General features: G+C 30.5%; 1 long non-coding RNA gene across 2 annotated transcripts; it reads right to left on the bottom strand.

Moving 5' to 3' along the window:
* Positions 1 to 14896: 14896 nt before the first annotated feature.
* On the bottom strand, positions 14897 to 21575 carry LOC143193337 (uncharacterized). Of its 2 annotated transcripts, XR_013004986.1 has the most exons (4): positions 21433 to 21575; positions 20635 to 21278; positions 19502 to 19594; positions 14897 to 15496 (listed from the first exon to the last, which is right to left on the bottom strand). It is a non-coding gene; the product is annotated as an uncharacterized LOC143193337 (long non-coding RNA). The 2 variants fall into 2 exon arrangements; XR_013004985.1 differs by having other exon boundaries at positions 20635 to 21442.
* Between the last annotated feature and the right edge of the window lie 2446 nt (positions 21576 to 24021).

Here is a 24021-nt window from a genome sequence, read left to right as displayed (position 1 = left end):
CAATTTTATTTTATTTTTTAATAGTTTAATTAATTGCATTCTAATAATTATTACCAGTTCGTCATTTAATAATTAATAGAAATAACAAGACAAAGTGTACATTGTTGTTTAAATTTAAATATGCAATTTTACGTCTAATTCAATGTCCTAATAATAGATTAATAGATTCGATAATGAAATTCAGTAAAATTATCATTTCCATATGTACCTACTAACGAGAAATTATAATTAGAATATAATTTTTAATAACAAATTTTAATGTTATTGTGGTGAATACTTCCATTAAAATTAATTACTGATATAGATTTTCATAAAGTACCATTAAATATATTTTCACCTTGAACAAATTATTTTGCAAATATGACATATTTCCATATTACAAAATTGAAGTATTAAAACACATTTTATGTTAAGCTTAAAATAAAAGCCGTTTATTATAGAAATAATCAAGAAGTCGTTAATAATATAATCAAGAATGCTTGCAAAACCTGCCATTTTTTCCTAAAAGTACTCCATTGAATATTGTTTGTTTCAATCGATGACTCATTATTTAATTGAGAAATATTCCTGTCCCTAAATTATGCTTTGTATGACATAATGAGATCACAAACATATGTTTAATACTATAAAGTATTAAAACAGAAAAGAAACATTCATTTAGAACTCAAACAAACATTATTTGAAATATGGTCAGATTGACCATAGATGAGACATTAATCTGCATATGACAATACTCAACTTAAAGTTGTGCAGCTATTTAAAATATATTTGAAAATTAACTGAATTAGAAGATTAGATAGAACTTTTCAAACCTATCTACGTCTAACAACCACTTGTTCCAATAAATACATAAAATGTATACCCTAACCGAAAAAACCGGGTCAATTGTTGAGTGCTTGTAAATAAACCCAAACTGCTGTGTTGGTATTAGGTTTTATTCTTTTCAACAGAAGTTTTTCAAAAACCTTTTATTTCGTTTGCTAACTTCCCAGGTTTTTGGATCATTATAATTTCCGCCATCTTCCAAATGTCTAGGATATTTTTCAATCTAAATGCTGTATTGGTCAAGTTGGTGAGTTTTATAGTTCCCTTTCTTGGTAGTTTTTGCAGTAATTATCTTGTTATTAAATCCAAGCCTGGCGAATTCCTGGGGTTAATATCAGTTTTAATAACTTTCGTTAACTCTTTCGGCGTGAGTAATTCAATCGTCGAATTTTCAGCTTCTATGTCTGGCAAATTCTGTTCAATATTAGTTTCGTTTGGTTCGAAAGTTTTTTCTAGATATTCAGCAAATGCTTCTGCTTTTTGGTAATTGTAATTCCCACATAGGTCTCTTATAAGTGGTTAAATATTTTGTTGCTTTCCAGAGTGAGTAATCAGTTTCTTTATCATGTGTTAAATTTCTCAGATAGTCATTTATGGTTTTGTTTTTAATTTCCAGTATTTCTCTTTTCAGTCTTTGGGTTATATTGTTTAAACTATTTTTATTTTCAGGTATTCTGTTTTGTTGCCATTTTCGTCGTAATTTACGTTTTTCAGCTACCATTTCCTTCACTTCTTTTGGATAATGAATTCCTTTAGTTGTACTTTTAATTTCTGAAGTATTATTCCAAGCAGCTTGTTGAATATCTACTACGAATTTTTCTGCTTCAAAATTTAATTGTTCAGTTGTCTTGAGGGGTACATTTAGTTGAATTCGTCTGTTCAATTCTTCAGCAAATCCTTCGCAGTCTGTTCTCTTGTTTGTTAACGTTGGATTTATTTTTTTTCTTATTATATTTCCGCTCAACGTCAGAATCACTGGCGTATGATCTGAACTTTGCTCAAAATTTTCTTCGACTTTTATATAGTTGGATGTTATGTTTCTTACTTTGAAGAAATCTAACAGGTCCGGGTTTTCTCTTGATCAGTCAGCCAATAAGTTGGTTTTCCAGTTGACATATAAGTACATCTTAGTTCAGCAGCTTCTTAGTTATGCAGTTTATTGCTTTTAGTTGTTCCCATTCTGGATCCCCATCTTGTATTTTTTTATTGAAATTTGAAACACCTCCAATTATAAATTTGTCTCCCAAGTTGCTTAGGACATTCAAACAATTTTCCTTTTTTTGATTGTATCTTGGAGGACAATAAATTGCAGCTATTGTAACCTTGTATCTGCTTGATTTAATAGTTAGTGCTGTTATCTGATTTTCTGCTGTACTGAGCCCGGGTTCTTGATGGTGGAAAATCTTCTTTTTTACAATTATTACACTTCTTTCTCTTGCTGTGTTAGCTGGATGTATGGTATGATAAAATGTATATCCTCTAAATTTTATTAAAGATTCTTTTGTTAAATTTATATTATTGATATGATTTGATATTAGGCAAATATCTATTTTTTGCATATCTAGGAATACTTGTAGGGTAGCGTGATGATAACGTAGAATGAATGAATATTTTGACTACCATTAATCTATATTATTAACACAAATAATATATTACGGATGATTTTTATTCGTTGAATAGAAGACCTTCATAATACAACTTTTATACATATTTTTCTTTTTAGAGCATTAGAACTTCTAAGCTGTCTTGCGGAACGGCATCAGCTTTTAAATGTGTTTGATGGGCTTGAGCAAGGAATACCAAGAAAATACAATTTTGGCGCTATCCATAATGTCGCAATGTTGCCGTATCAACTTTGAATTTTAGTTCAGTTTTGTGATATTTTTTGTTTGGTGATTTGGTTTGACATATAACAAAATTCTAGTTTAAATAAAATTATGAAACAAAAATATTATCAAATATATACAGATGATTTTAACATTATAGTACATTTAATGTATGTAGTATCGAATAAATTAAACTACAGTTAATTATGTAGCCACAATAATTTATGTTAGAGTTATTTTATTTTATTTTCCATGCATGAGGTAGTTCTAGGCGCGCTTTTTAAATAGTGATATCTCCCTGGAGGCCTAATATTTACAATTAACAATTGTATATCCAAGTAATCTATTTTACTCTCATTAGAGACTTTTACATTTTTAGGTTTAGTTATTGTTTCCTTCGATAGTGTGCTTTCTTATCAAATTACTTTGATATCACTGTATTTTTTATTTCTTCTGCTACTTCCTGTACATATCATTCTTGATAGAATTAATCACTGAATTATCCCTAATATATTTACCATATCTGCAGCAGTTGGTATTTTTTCTCTCTTCCCACATTTTAATCAAATACTCACGTATATTCTTAACAATAACACATATCTAATAGACATAAGAGACTTCCCACTCTTAAAATACGATTTCCTACAATTATCGTATATAAATTATATACACACCTTTAGTTGTTTCCACTCTCAGGGTGATGAGAGAAGTGGTGGTCTTGGAAATAATCAGCATTAAATCATAATCCCATATTCAGAAAGTTGCACTCAAGTGAATAACTAAGCTGTTCATTTCCAATATATCGAACGTTTGTTCATGATTCCATTCGTTTCTCAATTTCCTCCTCAATGTGTGTGATCGAGGTCATCCAAACCGAAGGTACAATTAACCTTTCCGGTTTCAAGCATGAAGCATAATATATTTGCAATGAATTATTAATAAATGTTATGACCAATAAAACCTAGTCAATTTTTATTCCAACGTTTACCTATTTCCATCAACTTTAGTTGTCTGAACACCATTTTTATTTGATCTTGCCATAAGTGACCTTTGGGTATTCTGAAAATCTGAAATATCCATGTCTCATCTAAAAACAAAATTTGAAATAATAAAGGCCTTGATTTTATTATACGCTTCCAAAAATTGTATTCTTTTAAAAGCAATGTCTGGAAGCTCCATTAGACCTCTTCGATACTTTTCAAACTAACAGTTTCCTCTCAAATAATTATATTAAATTATGTTTATATTGAAAAAACTATTCACTGTTTTTATCAAGCTGACTTTGATTCGTCACCGACTTCGTATCAGGACGGCTTCTTTCCGGTGAGATATTTCAGTGACCGTGTCCATACTAATATTCAGTGCAGCTGCAACACGCTAAAAATATGTTCAATCAAAATCGCAGAAAATTAATATTTAACAGTAAAAATGCTTACCTCTCTAACGAATTTTACTGGCAAGAGGGCGCCTCAATTATGTAGTTCCTATTCGAAGTAACTGATTATAGAGGCAATCTGTTCTGCCTGGCATTGGTATTTTTAATCAGAGTAGTAATAAGCAGCGATTTAAATAAAAAAAAAGCAAAGTGTTAAGATATTTGCATGTTTATAACCTCTTTCATTATTGTTTTAGAGAAATTTGTTTACATTTGACAACCGGACCATTTTGACAGGTTGGTTCGTTTTCGTGTTCGAACGTATCAGACATTATTGTATCTCTTTTTAGCTAGAATAACATGAGAAGGAAAATATAGTCTAATACTAAAACGAATTTACAAATTGCCAAAGGCAATAAATTAAACATCTTGATGACGCATGTTTACGGGAACTTTGGATAGACAATATGTAGTAACGAGTACATTTTACTTTTACGTTCTCGCTTTGTTGTTCATTTTTCATTAACTTTGTTTGTAGTTTATTTGTAATTATTTTGTTACTTTCTGTTCATTTACTGATTTGAATAAAACTATATACCCTCCGGAATTATATCCACATTAATTATAACAGGTGTAGTAAAAACAAATCAATTATTTTTGCATAAAATGGAAAGCTTTATTTAACATACTTCAAACTTAGCCAACCCTTTAGAAAACTGTCAGATAAGTTTTTAGTGCGAAATACCAACAATCTTTCTAATGTCAACTGGTGGAAAGCTTTCGGAAATTTACTGTGCGAGATACAATTTAATAAACCATCCCTTGCAAAAATGATACTTTTTACTAGACTTATTTATATATTTATTTATTTATTAACTATTTATCAATCAAAATTAAAAAAATATGGAGGTATTATTTCAATAGGAGATTACAAGTGAGTAAGGTAAGTACATTTTAATTAATATACAATAAAAAATAAAATGACTTAACAATTGCAGCACATAGTATTATTTATTTGTACGTATACGAATTTTGCTCAACCTCCTTTATTTTGTAATAATTTGGACTACTTCTTAACTATAGAATAATAAACGAAGAAGGAAATTGTTTCCCTTTGCTTGAACCTATTACATTACAAGGATTGGCAAATAATCAATATCAGTTGCAAACTCAATCTGTCAATATAGTAGGATCACAAGGGTATCATTTATGTCACTATGAATTGCTAAACTAAATAAAACCATAACACAATCGCTATTTTTCAAATAACATTCAAACAGCTTCGTTTTCCTGATTTAAGTAACTCTAGATATGCGACTTGATATTCCTATAAACAGGGAAAATAAGTTCCAGACTAATTGACTGAAAAGTTTATTTCAAACCCTTTCAACATCATTGCTTCATCAGCATTGTCATCAGGCAAAAGAATACCTTCAGCCTATCGTGACTGAAGAGAGTATCTACTACCCCAAGAGCAAAAAGTCATTGATTACATCCAGGAGACAGAGAGAGAGAGAGAGAGAGAAGGAGAGAGAGAGAATCCAGGAGAACCATAGACGATAGACGAAATGATTGACCAAAACTGCTCACGCGCATTTACTCTAAATTAGCTTAACAGATTTCACAGCCACGTGTTGTTGTTTACGAGAGTTGTAGTAAGAAAGTAGTTTTTAGGTGAATTTTATATTTATAAAAGATTGTTGAGGTAATATAATTATTTATTATTTAATAGAGAATAAGAAGTAAGTATAAGGAAATAATTATTAGTCAAATGTTATAATTTTGTAACACTAATTATGTAGATGATGTAGCAACTGCGCTAGGAGTAAGTGTACTGAATAAATACACAGGTATATACACAGGTAGCAACAGAAGAACCAAATAAGGAGAATGACATTGGTAACATAACAGACAGTAAATATAAAGTTTTCAAATCAGTCAATCAACAACCTCAAGTCGAAATCGTTAATAATATAAAAGTGAGGCTTCAGAGATTTCAACAAAAACCTAACTATATGTCTTGACGAATGTCTGTTTCCTCAAGCAGAATCAGTTAAATACCTCGGCATACATCTCGATGGTAGGCTAAATTGGAAACATCACATAAAACAAAAAGCAGGGCCGATTAGACTCAAAGTCAAGCAACTCTACTGGTTATTCAGAAGAAACCCTCAACTTGGCCTTAAATCAAAGATACCGTTTTGTTGGCCAATCATAAAACCAATTTGGACCTATGGGGTTGCACTAAAACATTAAAGTAAGTGGTAATCCAACGCACTCAGAACAAGATTATCGTTACGTAACCAACGAAGAGCTGCACGCTGACCTCGAAATCAAAGGAATCTAAGAAGTGACCCAAGATTTAGCCTCAAAACATGAAATAAGGTTGCTAAATAACAGCAGCATGGAAGCAATATAGTTACTGAACAACACGCAAGAAATCAGAATATTGAACCGAACCAGACCACTTTAATTTGGAAAATACATACTGATGTATTAATCCCGTATTCACCTTGCTTGTGTATTAGTGCAAGTACAACAGAACAATAGTAATAAATTAATTTGTCAATTAAGATTGTACTAAGCATATCTAATGTATGATGTAATTAATTTAAAAAAGTGCTTGCATCAAAAGATATTCAAGATACAAATCTTAAAATATATTTTCAATTTAGCCCAAGATGAGAACTTAAGACCTAAAAATACTATTAATGTAGGCTTTAAATTAAAATACTAATATTTTAATTTAAATATTGCGTTATTTACGATAAGCTAAATGGTTTTAGACAAAAAGCGAAAGGGTTTACTAAATAAAGTTGTTTATTTATCGAAGAAGTTCTTTAATAAAAGTCATCATTAACTCGTCCTTGAAAGAGGAGCTGCCCTAACGGGCACGCAACTCGATGTCCAATTTTATGCGGCAACGGCGAATAATCAGGAATTAAATTTTCAGCGAGTCTCCGGCACCCACTTCGGAATCCGGAACGGATCGTGGGCCCCTTTCATGGCTGCCCGGTTGGACAAGGCCTGCATTAAAGGACATTTCCGACGTTTATATCTACAAGATCGGGACGATTACGGTGCAATATTAAAGCGAGGGGGTCGGCTTATGTAAATTTAACGGGACTGTAATGGCGTGTAAAAATGGTAAAGTGGGAGGGTGTCGATTTTTTCCTTTCGCTGTCTTAGATGGAAGAAATGTTTCGATGTTAATCGCGTATAGGGGTAACAAAATGTCACGGGTCCAGGAGGTGAAGAAAACTGAACGCCGTTTTGGGAACGCTTTGAACAGAAATAAACTTCTTTTCACGAACATTTTATATGTGGACCTTTAACGATACATTTTTCATGTCACCTGAAAACTATCTTCCTTATTTTTGTTTTTTTCGCTTCTTTATTTTACAAGTTGGATTAACTTTCTATTATCATTATTAAACATATTTTTTATTAATTACACCTTACATTAGATATGCTTACTAGAATCTTAATTTGCTAATAAATTTATTTCTACTGTTCTGTTGTACTTGCATTAATACACAAGCAAGACGAGTACAAGATTAATGCATCAGTATGTATTTCACTAACGGCAAACAGCAAGTGTATCAGCGATATATTTTACACTGTTTTGATTGTTGAACTACTGGCAGTTGAGAGCAGCTCTCAGCGTTTCTACGATTAAAAAATAGAGCTTAAAAAGTTATTAACAAAAATGTTATGCACCGCCAGCTACCACTTTATCCAACATATGGAACAAACCCGCTGAATGGCTTGGTCGATAGGGCGTAAATCTAATTATCATTAGATAACAAGGTTTTGCTGTATAAGTCAATACTTAGGCCCATTTGGACCTATGGTATTGAACTGTGTGGTATTACAAGCAAACATAGAGAACCTCCAGAGGTTCCAAAATAAAGTGTTTCGTCGACGCTCCATATTGCGTGTCCAACAAACTGATTCAGGGCAATATCCACTTCGAATACCACAAGTGTTAGAGCGCAGTACCCTGAAAGACTATTAATGTATCCCAATACACTCACCAAACAGTTAAATGTGCGCGATGACAATGAATTGCGTAGGCTCAAACGCAATCTACCATACGAACTGATTAATAGACACATAGAGTAAGGTTTAATAATCTCTAGAATAAGTTAGAATAGTCTTTAGAATAAGTTAGAATGGTCTTTATAATAAGTTAAAATAGACTTTAAAATAAGTTAGAATAGTATCTAGAATAAAATTTAGATCATAAGTTGTACAGCAGATCACTTACTGAAGTGATCTCTACATGTCAGAATGGTTATATTTTTTTTTTGACCAACATCCAGAAGGAACCATAATGGGCCATTCAAGTAATTTGATTGGTCAATTGAAATCTCCATTATAGGCACCTGTAAGAAAAATATCTTACTGTGAAGACATTTGATTGGCTCATTAGTAATGTTTGGCACGTGACAGCCTTAACGTCATGTTTAATTTGAAATTTAAATGACCAATGAAATTTAAATAAAAAACAATTTTTTTTTCTGAAATAAATTTATTAAATTAAATTCAATTAAATATACATATAAATATAATATTTAAAAATAAATAAATATAAATATAACTTAAAAATTAATATATCTATAAAATATAAATATTATATACATATATATAAAACCATAAGCAAAAAACTTTGGTGCATTGCAAATCAAAATTATCACTTCCATCTCTCCGTCAGTACTTTTAATATTTTATCCGAAAGATCATTATGGAATGTACAATTGAAGGGTTTTAAATTTCCTTTTTTTAAATATTTGACAAAAATTTTGTTATATTATCGACTTGGCAAAATCGCCGATTAAAATAAGACAAGCTCAAAGACCTACTGACAGTATATTAAAACAATTTTGTTAGAGTCTGGGTCACGAGATATTGTCTTGCCTTTATAAAATCAGTCTCAACTTGTGGGTCTACTGATTTATTCATAATTGTATGTAAACAAAAATCACACTTAATTTCTTTTTTAAAAAGTTTTAATAAATAACCTGCAATATACACTACGGTACAATGTAAAACTTTGTTTGCTCTTTTAGGAACATTCGGACTGAAGTTATAGAGTCAAGTAATTAACAATAAGAATGAGCAGAAAGTGGGATACTGGCTCAATGAATACAAACTTTACCATTACCTTCTGGAGTTTGTTCAAATGTCGATGATACTTTCTTCGAACACCCTGGTTGTGGGCCTGGATCGATGGAAATATGCACTACAAATATAGTAAGACAGTTTAGAAATTAATGGTAACAATTATGAACAGAAATGTGACTGACTCTCCTTCCTCCTTCTATATAATTTTGATTTTGATCCACTTCCATTTGTACATATTCTGGGCTCGTGGTATAATTTTCACCATCACTAAATTGTCCATAAGTACTTAAAGGAAAGTTTAAATGTATCACAAAAATGTCTCACATGGTAATTTCTAATTTCTTAAATATTGCTTTTTTAACAGAAAACGACGATGCATTTCCTCACTATCTGTGCATCTGGGCACACAACACTTCCTAGAACGGGAATGCATTTCAACTACTGACTTTTGTGTAGTAATAAAATAAAATAATAATTTAATGTATAAACATTATAAAAAGCTACACTACACTCTTCTCAATATAGGGCACATTGAAAAGGCGTGCAAAATAAACAAACCATAGAACGAAATAAACCAATCAGATTCCGTCGCGGCCCTTAGCATAGCGAATAAAACAAGTAATGTGTTAAAGGTAGCGACTTCTACATGTTGGACGTCGCGAAAAATTTCGCTAAAATTTCCTATGAAGTTAAATCTCTATTTGTCTATGGTTATATTATATAACGGAAATCATATAATAATACTTATTGTCCACGGGCAGATTGTTCTAAGTGATTAATTTAAAAAATGGAACATGGAGTACAGACTGAATGAAGCGAACGTTCGGGGTCTCTCGGAAAATTTCGGTCTTCAAAAATCATTTGACGGTTTTCATCGTTTGGTCCGGAGGCTTTTCGCAATGGCATGACAAAATAAAATTTCATTTTTCAAAAATCATTTTTCGACGGTACGTGTAGTGTTCTTTTCCTAAAAAGCAATGTTTATGGCTAAAATAATATACACCGCCTAAGCGTTTTTAAAAGAGTATCAAATTATTATAAGTATGGCCGGTAACATAATAGACAAAGTTAAAATAAGGAAAAGATACGAATGATATTGAAATTCAACTCGTTTGAGGATTCCGGTAAGAATGTGTCATAAAACTCTCTAAAGATTCTGAAGAGATTTCAAACATTTACAATTCTGTAACAATTACAAAATTATCCAAAATCACCAGAAAATATATTCAGTCCCAAAAGAAAAGAATGAATATGTGCAAATTTCACTATAAGGTAGATATAATAAAACGTTTAATTAAGAATATTACCTTTATTTGGTGGCACAAAATGTATTAATGGAATCATCAGGCAATTCATCCGTCATTTGAGACAAGAATTATATAAACAGTTATGAATTTATATTTACTTCATTGTCTATGATTATATTCTAGAAATTTTATTACTATTTTGAAGGTGAAATATTTGTTAACTGTGTTAAAATTATTTCAGACATAGCAGATGGTAGTATGAAAAAATAAAAGCTGACCAGTGCGAGATGATTTGGATGGAAAAGTCACAGTTCTTATAACAGGATATTATGCCAGTATCTTTATCATAAAGCAAAAAATAAACTTGCTAACAAGCACATTTGAGACATATCTTTCTATATTTTCTATTTTTTTACCTTTTCTATATTATTTGACAAATTTTGTACTATAGAGGGTTTCGGGAAAATAACCCTATTTTTCCTTGTAATTTAATTATTACTATAAAGATATTTATAATTAAATTATTTAATGTAATTCCCTTCAACGAAAAAGAAGGAAAATAGAAATCAAAGTTAAATATTCTTCTTAATACCTTCAAGAAATATATAAATATTTTAATTTTCGTGTTCTTTTATGAAGTTTTTATTACGAAACACTGACGATTCGGGACGGGACGGAATTAATACACCACTTATGGCCTTGGAAGTGCTGTTCGTCTTTATCATGTCTTAAATAATTGTGCTTAGGGCTTTCTTCTTCATCTTCGGATAAAGCTTCAGCTATTGGTGTCTTTTCTGTTGAAATAAGGAGACAATAGGCGACATATAACTCATGGTCGTCTAATTTCCTTTCTCTTGCAAAATTATCTGCATCGGTTTACTCACAGATTCTTCTTTGGAATTTTATCTGCTCACCTTATATTGGTCTCTCTATATATTTTCTAAACAGTATATCTTTAATTATTTCTTCACTATTATCCATATTGAAGTTGACTGCCATTGGCGTACCAAATTGATCTGCTTATGTGCGATGAATGGGCTATTGCTATATTCTAAATGAATTCCCTTTTTCCTACAAAATAACTTTACTCCATGCTGTCTTTCTAATTCATACATTAAGTATTTGAAATTCCTTTCAGCTTCATTTTCTGTCTTAAGGATTTTTACTCTGGTAAAACGGGACAAATCATCTAGTATTTTCTATCCTTTATAAATCTTACTCCATCTTCAGATATTGGGTTTATTAGCCTATAAATATCTGGATAAATTAATTCTTCGATTTGCACTTGCTCTTATCTCTAGCTTCTACGCACATAGAACAAGGTTTATCTATCTTCTTCACCAATAGAATTGATATTTATGTCAAAATTATAATATTTTTTTTAACTAAAATCAAAGTAACTTTGTTCTCCATCCTTACAAATTAAAAATTCTTCTTCATTGGGTTCCATAGCTTTTCATTCTACCTGTAATTTTGTTCGACCACTTATTTCTAGTTTCCAATACTTCTCTGGTCCTTGCAACAACACATGGTTGATTTTCTAAACTCGTCTACATTACTTATTGCTACATTGATTACAATATTTCTTTATCCTACCAATAATTAGGTTGAACCCATGTTCCTAGTTTTCAATACTTCTCTGGCCCTTGCAACTTACACATGGTTTTTTTCTAAACTCTTCTCCATTACTAATTGGTACATTGATTACAATGTTTTCTTTATCCTACCGATAATTATGTTGGACCCCATGTTACTCGTTTACTAGTGTTTCCCTGACCATTGTAAATTATACACGTGGTTGATTTTCTAAACGTGGATTAGTTCATTACTAATTACTACATTGACTACAATGTTTCCTTCTATCCTACTGATAATTCTGTTGGATCCCACGTTACTAGTTTACTAGTGCTTCACTGATCCTTGTATATTATACACGTGGTTGACCTTCCAAACTCTTAGCCACTGCACCACTATTTACTACATTGACTACAATGTATTCTTCTATCCTACTTATAATTCTGTTGGATCTCATATTACTAGTTTACTAGTGCTTCACTGATCCTTCTGATGGTCATTGATCTTTGAGTGCTCTAGTGCTCCGAAATTAATTTCCGTCTGTTGCATACAGCCATCTTGTTACTTCCACTTTCCTTCGTGTATATATAACTATATATATACTATACCGAACCAAACACTTTTTTCCTAATCTCCATTCCCCTGCACTCTCCGTCGTCACCCTACTACTTCTCATTTACACCGAGAATTCTGGGCCCATAACCTATTACGAATCACTGACGATTCGGGACGGGACGGAATTAATACACCACTTATGGACTTGGAACAAAAGAGAAACTTTATTTTGATCCCTCGTAATTTATACCCACTCGATAAAATTCCCAGCGCCCTCTACTAACTTTTCTTCCTCCTTTCTATACTGGCTCTTGTATCGAGACAAGTCATATATTTAACAGTTTTTATATAATTGTATGTATTATTATTAATCATTAATAGATATTAAACACATATTTATCATTCAAAAATATCTTTATAGTAATAATTAAACTACAAGAAAAAATATGGTGGTTTTCTCGAAACCAAAACATATATCATTCATAATCCCGGTAATGTTTTCTACTTTCACTCAAATTTGTTGCCCTGACCCGCGGCTCCTAGAGCAACGTTCTGTTCTTCGCCAAGCGCTGAAAATAATGCGGCGAACACTGGAACTAAACATAGTGCATGCGCACTACGACTTTAACCCAATTTAGAAACCTGTTCGAATGTCACCGAATTCAGTTCTGCTCATGCGCATTTTCAATTTACTCACAAAATTCGCCCCGAATGCCCGTCATAACATTGAATTAAAAAATTAGAAGTATAATTTTTAAAATTAATTTTTGGTAAAAAGTTGAATGAAAGATGAATTGGGTACCAGTTATGTTTTATTATGTTTAAACTTATTCACAAATGATCATTATGATGTTATTTAAAAATAACCGTATATTGATCATTATTGAAGCGTATCAGTTATACTCGTCAGTTATGGTTTCATTCGATTTAGCAGATCATATTATTAAATGGTATTAAATGGTATTGTATTGTATTTATTTCGATCTGCTAATGGGGAAATACGATGTATTAATGTAAGAACTTTCAAATTTGATGGTTTTAGCGTTGTTATGCATAAAATAAAAGTTTTCCATTTAGTAATATGGAATTATTCGGTGTATACAGATGCATAGAAAGCTTCAAATTCCATTTTCAACATGCATTAGTTCAAACAATTGATTTAATATCTACAGTTGAAATTCATCAAATACGAACCACCATCTTATTACCACTTTTTCAGATCGATGCAGCATGGCTTGGTTGAAACGCTATTTCAAAATGCTGAAAAATTGAAAGAATGAATCGATGATTGGGTCGCTTCCAAACTAATATTGTTATTTAGACCTGATATCGACCATATTGCCAGAAATATGGGGAAAAGTGAGAAAATAACTGAAAGAAAATACTTCTATTAATACATATAACAAATGCCCTGTTAATGTGAAAAATGATCAGAACACATTTAAGCACTAAGTACTGAGTACCTCCTGATACCATCTAATATCCACAACTCATAAATTTCTATGTCACTTTTTACTTAATCTTATGATATAAAACCAATACGTGACAAATCAGAAAACACCTCTCAATCTTCTTGGGTTTCAGTTTGTAAGGAAGCCAATAATCCTTTATTGTATATTTCCATAGTTTTAAGCGTTCATCTACGACCAATAAGTTAAATGCCAATGGGTTAGATAATTCTGGAAATGCAACATTTAATTGTTATTTATCTAGCAAAAAGTGGCGATATACTTTACTAGGATACAGATATAAATTCAACAGGTCAAAAAAGTATACATTATTGTCATTTTCCGTTCAAAATGTGTCAAAATAAAATCTTAATAACAGTTGTTTTGCGAGATATACATTGTTGGGGTGAACAAATGAACAATCCAAATGCTAATATTTTAATACGATTTTCTATCAAATAATTATCACCTTCGGCACCTTAGAATCAATTTATTATATATAAGCCAATAGGCTGTTGCGATAGTCGCGGGTTCGAATCCTGTTGAAGCATGATTGTAAATTTGTGTTTGTAATTATGTGTGTGTGTGTGTGTTTGTGTGTATAAAGGGATTTAAAAAATATTAAATGTTTAGTTAGTTTACTTTTCATATTAATTTATTTACTCATAAAATATTTTACTTTCAATTAAATATCTACATAACTAAACAATAGATAACATTCTTAACAGTTATAATATCAAATAAATTGTATAATAAATTATCAGGAATTTCAAAATTGATATAAAATAAATAATATTTAAAAAATGTGTTAAATATCAATGTAATAATTCAAATAAATATTATACAAAATGGTGAAGGAGCTTGGAAGCAACAAATAATATTTTATATTGGTTATTGGAATAACTATAAATAATATAAATAAAGTTTACAGGATTGAATAAACGTTTTTACATATCATGGCTTGTAGTTTTTATCACTTAATAGCTTCAGTTCATTATGGAATTTTCAAATTTTAAAATATATTAGATTATATAAAATATATTAGGTGCATACAAATAACACTCCATTAATTAATATTATGTTAGATAATTACATTATAATTTTTAAAATACAAGCACTATAAAATGCAGGTGACAATAATAACATTAAATGATAAACAAGCAAATGTTATATTTGTTTTGAATCAAAAATATTTTAGATATAGCGTATTCATGTTTATATTTTTACAAATATTTTTTTACAAATTATGTACTTAATTTAATGCATTTTTTAATATATAGTATCTTAATAATTAAACAAAAAAATTAAATATTAAACAAAATTTGAATTTTTAGTATTTAAATTTTAGATTAGTATTTTTTACTTCAAAAAGAAAAAGTTATTAAAACAAAGTTTACATTTTTCTAAGTTTGAATATAAAATTTTAATAGTAATTTTCTTATACCCACAGTTGTAGCCTCTAGCGGTAAGGCGTTGAACTTGTTAGCTGATGACTATGGACGACACGAGTTCGATATCCTGCGGCATTACGAATAGTTATATTTATTTAGTGAGTAATAAAAGTAATTGAAAGGAATAATTCAATTTTTCCAAACCTAATTATCATTTATATTAATATATTGTAGAGCAGGTCATCGTCTTAATATTGGTTTTAAAACTACACCTCTAAATATTATATAAACTGTCGTTGTTAGAAAAGCACTATTGTTAAATGTAGTAAATGGCCTTAATTATATTTGTATTATGAGAATTCGTATTATATCAGCAAAACGGCATCAAGTCATAAATGTGCATCTCCAAATATGGAATATCGAGTATATATAGCCTTTCAAATAAAACAGCCAACGCACGTAATAGATAACGTCGAAAAAACTGCCAATTGCAAAATATTTTTAATTTGTAACCGATTTTTCCTACTTATTTAATCCTCATTAAAAAGAGACATAATAAAGTTTGATGTGTCGGAAAATGTAATCGAATTAGTCTATAAAATTTGATTTGTATTATTACTAGTCGACCCTGTAATAAAATGTTTACTAAATTTTTTAAAACACTAGTGATAATAATTAAATGTTACAAACCAGCAAGTGTAAACCAAACGACTAAGTTAATGCGGCGTGCTAACGTCATACGTTTTGATGACATACATTGGCTGTTTTATTGTATAAACTACAGAAGAATATATCCCACGTATAGCACTGAAGAGTTCGGTTCGAATTTAGCAACTGTGATTCGATTGGGTAATTTTTGAAAATCGCACCCAATAATTTTTTAAGGAGAATTAAAATAGTTGTATCTAATAATTTTATAAAATTTTTAAAAAATTTCAATAAAAAATATTTCTTTAAAATACACTCTACAAATTCTACAGTAAACAATTTAGATATACAGATATGCAAAGTTTAGGGAACAGATAATATAACCGATCAATTAAAAAGTCCCCGGCCTACATACTACAAGGGCAAAATTAGTTTTTTTTATTCAATATAATTCCCTTCAAGGGTGATACAATGATTATAGCGACCCTCTAACTTTTCGATAAAATTTTTGTAGTACGATTTGTTCTTTGTCTCAGAATAGGCCTCAGTTTCGACGATCAATTTTTCATTCGACGAAAATTTCTTCCCAGCGAGCATTCTCTTGAGATCTGAGAACAGGAAATAGTCGCTTGGGCAGATCTGGAGAATACGGTGGATGTAGAAGGAATTCATGGATTTTTGCCATTGTTTTCACTAACTTGTGACACGGTGCATTGTCTTGGTGAAGCAGCGCTTTCTTTTTCTTCAAATGCGACCGTTTTTCGGCGATTTCGTCCTTCAAACGGTGCAATAACGCTATATAACAATCGCTTTTGATGGTGCTTCCTTTTTCAAGGTTGACTGCCTGAAAATTATTCCATAGTTATAGCATCTCACAATACAGACGCTATAACCTTGCCAGCCGACTATTGCGTTTTCCCACGCTTTGGAGCGGTTTCATCGTGTGCAGTCCACTCGGATAACTGTCGACTAGACTTCGGAGTGAAATGATGGAGCCATGTTTCATCCATTTTCACATATCAACTCAAAAACTCGGATTTATTACGCTTGATCATCTTTAAACACTGCTGCGAATCATCAACTCGTTGTTGTTTTTGGTTAAAAGTGAGCACGCGTGGCACCCACTTTGCACAGAGCTTTCTCATACCCAAATATTCGTGAATGATATGATGTACACGTTCATTTGATATCTTTAGACAATTTCAACAAGTTATCGCCTGGGGCAGTGTACGAAAACTCGGCATCTAGCCAAGTTTTTGTTTTAACTGTATTTTTTCCTTCAAAAAGCAATATTTTATCTACGCGCGCAATTCCTTTTTATCCATTTTTATTTCACAATAACAAAAGTTGCTTCACTCAAAATGCTATATTTACAAACTAATGATCCGACAGCTGTCAAATTTATACACGCATCTTTTGAGGGATAGGGCCAACTAAAAAACATATGGATTTAATTCTAGTAGCGCCATCTATGTGTCAGGTCGGGGACTTTTCAATTGACCTGTTATAGCCTTTCAAATAAAACAGCCAATGCATGTAATAGATAACGTCGAATAAACCGGAGAATGCAATTTGTAGAAATGTATTATTCCTACTTATTTTATCCTCATTAAAAAGAGACATAATAAAGTTTGATGCGTCGGAAAATGCAACCGAATTAGTCTATAAAATTCGATTTTTATTATTACTGGTCGACCCTGTTATCAAATTTTACTTCTTCAAAACATATGCATGATTTTGATGGCATGCAATGGCTGTTTCATCGTATAAACTGCAGAAGAGTATATCCCATGTATAGAACTGAAAAGTTCGGCTCGAATTTAGCACATGTGATTGGGCAATTTTTAAAAATCACACCCAATAATTTTTTAAAGAGATTTAAAATAGTTGTATCTATTTTATAAAATTAAAAAAATAATAATGAAAAATATTTCATTAAAATACACTCTACAAATTATACAGTAAACCGTTTAGATATACAGATATGCAAAGTTTCGGGAATAGGTAATATACATATATTCGTTTTTATGACAATAAATATAAAGGTACATAAATTAAATATCTGTTTGAACATCAATCAAATATATGAAAATACGCATAAGAAATCTATTCGAAAACTTATTCACTGTTAACTAGCATTGGGAACTATCAGCTGAAAACGACTATCAATTGCCTAGCTATTAACTACTTTTCACTTTCGACTGTTTTAGTCCCTATTTTCGATCCGACTGATTTGACTACTTTTTACTATCGACTGTTCCAGTCGAGTACTTTAAGTCACTATTTTCAATCCTACCACTTATTAGTGTCTATTAATTTCATACGATTGATTTTTAACGTTCTGGCTTTGGCGTCCTAGCCGCGACCTTGAAAATAATATTCCTAATATATGCTTACATAGATTTATATGTAAAATATATGGTTTTATGTTTTATTTGTAGTGTAAATGTAAATAAGAATATATTATATATTAATTTAGCAGAATTTGGTACTCGATTTTCCAAGATCATTTATTAATGTAATAAATAAATAAATAGACAAATAATTTTTATTGCATTTTTGTTATCTTGACAATTGAGAATCACAAAAAGACCTAATTTTTTTGTGATTGATTTTTTCGAGTATCTCGATGTTTGTTCAAGCCTTTTGAATGTTAAAACTCCTCACTCCTACTCATTGTAGTTTCATCAAATAATAACGTTTTCCTGATTGACGATAAATAGAATAATTACTGTATTTAAAAAAGGTTCGATGCTGTTAAATAGTTGATAATTATTGATTAAGAAAATACGATACAAATATTTAGTGGTCATTACTCTATTCTTTTTTACAATCAAGTCAAATATATAAAATATGAAAATTATTTTACATCATACAAAACATAAATGTTATTTTGAACGTAATAAATTCAACTAACTATCTACTATCAACTATCAACAACTTTTAGCAACTATCTATTTCTTTTAATTTTCCAAAGTTCGAAAAGCAATACGCACATCTCCAACCCACTTATGGGACAGTTAAGGATGGACAAATACATGTTGGAACTAAATAAAAATAAACCAATTACTTTTATCATAGTATGTCATTGTTATTTCCGAATATTAAAATGCTATTAAGTATATTTGGGATCATTATTCAATTCCTTTTTCACACTGCCTCTTGCCAATTTAAGATGAACTGATCTGAATGCCACAGAAAATCAAAAATTATTACCGTCCTTTCCCTCTCAAAATTAGTATAGGAAGGAATTCGGACATCTACGTCTGCAATCAGGAATATAAAAACAGTCAAAGCCTGTATTTGACTAAAATAGTAATTACTATTTTCAGTCGCTAGTTTTTTGACTATCGACTAGTTCGACTGTTCAACCCTACCTAACTATTAACTTATTTCAATAAATACTAGGATTTTCCGACATAAAATATAATTAATGAATTATCTAACTAGAAACGTAAAAGTTGTTTATTATAATTTCGCTTACTTCTTTTTCTGTTTTGTGTTGAAAAGCCTAATCAACATTCAGCCATCAGCATTGGGGACATATGTCCCATTTATTTTGGCGAAGGTAAAATATCTGTAAATAAACACAAATTTAAGTATTTTTATTCAGTTGATTAGAACGAAATATTTAGTATTTAAATATCAAGTAGGAATAGCTAATATAAATAGAAACTATTTTATTTATAATCTTATAAACTACATTATTATACAAAAAAATTACATTATATAATAATAAATTAATATACAGAAAATACAATTGGTGTATTAAACACAAATTGTCTTAAAAGTTTAGTAGTTAGTTAACAATTTACAATTTTTGTTTCTGTTCTTTTTGCTTTTATACCTCCAATCGTACAGCAGCTAATCAGGAAAGCTTTTACATGGTTACAAATGGCCTCTAACAGAAATACGAAATATCAGGCATAAGTACTGATAATTTCACAGCTGGCCGCTTAGAATTAATATTAATTCTAATTAGTTAATTCATAATAGAAATAATTCATCTAATAACACCTGTAAGACATTATTTATTCTCTTACACTACCTATTGGAATTCGGAACAATACAAGAGCCACATTTTAATAGTCTATTAACCTATGTGTTTTTTTTACTGATTGATTTTTTACTTTAATTTGTTAGTGTTTGAAAAATAAACCTATTCTGAATCATTATCCACCATACTTTCCAAACCATGCTCTAAATATTACAAGACAAGTTCTATAAGTATATCCTGCTATAGTTCTATAGTTCTTCTATAGACTTCCTGGTTCTATAAGTAGCAGTGAACTCACGTCATCTCGATCTATAACATCAAAGCTTCGTAATATTGCCCCCATCTAACTATGACATTTAGTTTATTTTAGCTTTGATACATAACAATATTCTAATATAAATAAAATAATAAGACATTTAATGTGTACATTATCGGGATATAAGGACTTAAACTACAGTTAATTATACAGCCACAATAATTTGTAGGTTAGAATTATTGTATTATATTTACATCGAAATCTTTTCTAAACTACCTATGGTATCCCCTGGAAGTTTAATTCACCTAATTAATAATTGTACATCTAAGTAGTGTACTTTATATTTATTAGTAAATATATTTACCTTTCAATGTTTAATATTTGTATCCTACGCTTCTGTCAAATCATTATATCACTGTATTTCTCCTTAGTTTTTTCTGTTACTACCTGTGTACATTTTTCTTGATAAAATTAAATTTAATCATTGCATTAACCCTAATGTATTTGTCATATCTGCAAAACAGTTAGTATTCACTCTCTCCTCCTACATTTTAACGAAATGGTCACATATATTCTGACCAATAACACACATATCCATGCAAATAAATTTTTCACACTATATAATACGGTTTTCTATAGTTATACTATATTAATTGTATAATTAATAATATATTATAATATATTAATAATATAGTATATACTCCCCTTTAGTTATTTTCACTCTCATCACCTTGTCTTTGGTATTGTCAGTATTGAATCATAATCCCACATCCAGATAGATTCATTCACTCACTGTCACATTCTGCGCCGCTATTCAAATCAATAACTAGGCAACTCAATTTAGAATCTCACACTAGTTCACAATTTCGTCATTTATCAATTTCTTCTTCTGTGCCTTTGCTTGTATATTTTTCTCCACCTGCATGTCTATTATAGTTATTCTTTGCTACATTCCATAACAATTCGATTTCATCAAATATGCGGTAATAGGAAGGAAGACGTTACCCTCTGCAAGATAGGCAATACGTTTTACTCGTCTAACAAAGATGTCATCTAACAACATAAAATTATTTAACATTTTCACAGGCTCAGTAATACAGTTTTCACTTCCAGTGATTCAGTTACCTACACTAAATCTAATATACATACGTGTAACCAATACCTAAACTGTAGAAAATCATCAGATAATTAAAAACTTTGTACGTTAAAACAGCATATTTGACATACTTTCTCCGATAACACATTCTCGATAGAAATTTTTCCCCGGTTTTTCGTTTAAATGTGTTGTTTATCTTCGTACTGAACATTATGAAGTATAAAACAACAAAATTATTAAAAACAAAATCAATCTTGTCTCGACTATTATTTCTGTACCGATAAACAAAACAGTCAAGAGCGCCGTGGGGAGAATCATGTTTTTAAATTAAATTTTTTCTCTACCACGTCAAACTGAGCGCACCCTTTCAGATTTTCGATGAAACAGTACAAAAAAACTTATTAAAATATGTTACGATTGAGCGGAGTTCAAAGAATAACCGACTGCGTCGGGTTGTTTTCGTTAAGTTATTAAAATTTAAAAACGCAGCAATGGTGTTCTTTGAATCTGGAGTGGAATACAGAATAGACATTTCCATAAGGCAATATTAGAACGTAGACTAAATGTTGTAGGGATGCAACAGATATTTATGAAAAGAACTATTAGATTTTAAATTAGATATAATATTTAAGGATGAAATAAAAGGAATATAATTGCTTCCCTTATTTATAAGACCTATAAATTAATTATAAAGGATTTACAACATATCACCATACTAATCTATTAATCTCATCGGATACATTTGTACAGCCTCACTGACAGATTTAACTTTTCCGTATATTATTTCGTCGAAGTATAAAAAAACAATATTTCAGTGTATTGAAAACGTCTTGATTTGTACCGAGTAAATCGCATTTGCAGAAAATTTAACTTTTTTGCTTTAATTCAAACAACAAGCAGCTGAAGGTATCGCATATTGTGTGAGGTTTATGGTATCCATGCACCATCGATTTCAACATGAGAATACTGGTTTTGACGTTGTTGTCACGTCGATGTTGTTACCGTAGACAAAGAGTGTTCTGGACAGCAAAAACAAATTTGAAGACGGCGATTTGAAGAAATTACCCGATGAAATCATCAAAGGAAATCGCTATGGACTACAATTCTAGTACAAAAATTATTTTCACTCGCCTGAAGAACATCGGAATGGTCCAAAAGCTTGCATATTTTATGCCCAATCAGTTAGAGCCAAGAGACATTGAAAATCACTTGGAAATGTATGAAATACTGTCTCAACGACAAAATCTGATTACAGGTGCTGAAAAAGGCATCCATTACGATTAAAAATCATGATTATCACCTGATTATATATCCTATTATATATATTATATATCTAATATCCACGGATCCAAGCTAATACTCTATATACTCTATATGTGGTAAGATCACCTTGGTGTCGTATATTATGAGCTGCTAAAACCTAATTAAACTATCAATGGGTATCAATATCGACTACAATTGATGCGTTTTAGTTGAGCACCGAGAAAAAAGGCTGGAATACGAGCAAAAACACAAGAATGTTATTTTGCAGCATGACGATGCTCGACTCCATGTTACAAAACCATTGAAAACATACTTGGAAACTTTAAAATGGGAGGGGCTACCCGATCCACCGTATTCTTCAGACCTTGCTCTTTCTGAATACTACTTGTTTGGACATAAGAATCCTGACTTGCCTCGGTAAGTATTTAATTCTTATTCAAGATGGAATCCGTAAATTGCCCGAAAGATGGGGAAAAGACTAAAACTAATTTATATGTCTAATAGATATTTACTTTAATTCAAATTGTTAATGAAATAATCGTGGTATCAAATAATTGCAGAATTCTTGTTTCGATGTTATTATAATATTTAAAAGACAAATATATAGGATTTGTCAACGTTAAAATAGATGTAAAGCATACGATAAGAGATAGGACTGAAACATGTGATTCTCCAAATCCGTTAAAACTGCAGCAAGTCCTAAATGAGATTGGAAAGGAAAATATACCTTCTTGGCCGACATATCTACTAGATATTGACCGAAAAATCAATCTCCTAATTAGAAAAATTACTTCCTAGAAATAAATAACATCTTGAGCAACAATAACAATAAGAAACATTATTTATCTTGGAACAGAATATTATGCAATATAAAACAATTAAACTATCAAAAACGAAATCAAATCAAAAATCAAAAGCATCATAAGAGAAATTATATGAAGCCAAAGTTGGTATATGTCATGTGTTAAATAAAATCAATATACTGAAAATCCAAAGTATCAATCTAAACATATATTAAACAACCTAACTGAACTCTTTTTCTATAACATCTTTATTAGATACGCTTAGTACACTCTTAATTTACAATTAATTTATTACAACTTTTCCTATGTACTTGGATTAATTAACAAGCAAGACGAGTGCGAGAAAATACATCTGTATGTATTCCTCAATTATAAAATTATAATTATTTATTAATTATTAACTTATAGCTATAGTTTACACTAATAGTACACACTAAATGTTCACACCAGTTCGTATGGTTTTATTCGTTTCAATCTCCTGACATCCTGCGCGATGTCCAGCAGTTGTATTGCTTCCACGTTAGTATGATTTAGTAATCTTCTTTCGTGTTTCATGGCGAAATCCTGGACAACTTCGCAAATCCATTTG

This window comes from Rhynchophorus ferrugineus, unplaced genomic scaffold, assembly GCF_030347505.1.
Source record: "Rhynchophorus ferrugineus isolate W39M unplaced genomic scaffold, kcgeb_rfMv2 rfM3, whole genome shotgun sequence".
Taxonomy (NCBI): Eukaryota; Metazoa; Arthropoda; class Insecta; order Coleoptera; family Curculionidae; genus Rhynchophorus; species Rhynchophorus ferrugineus.
This window is presented reverse-complemented; position numbering and strand designations above follow the sequence as displayed.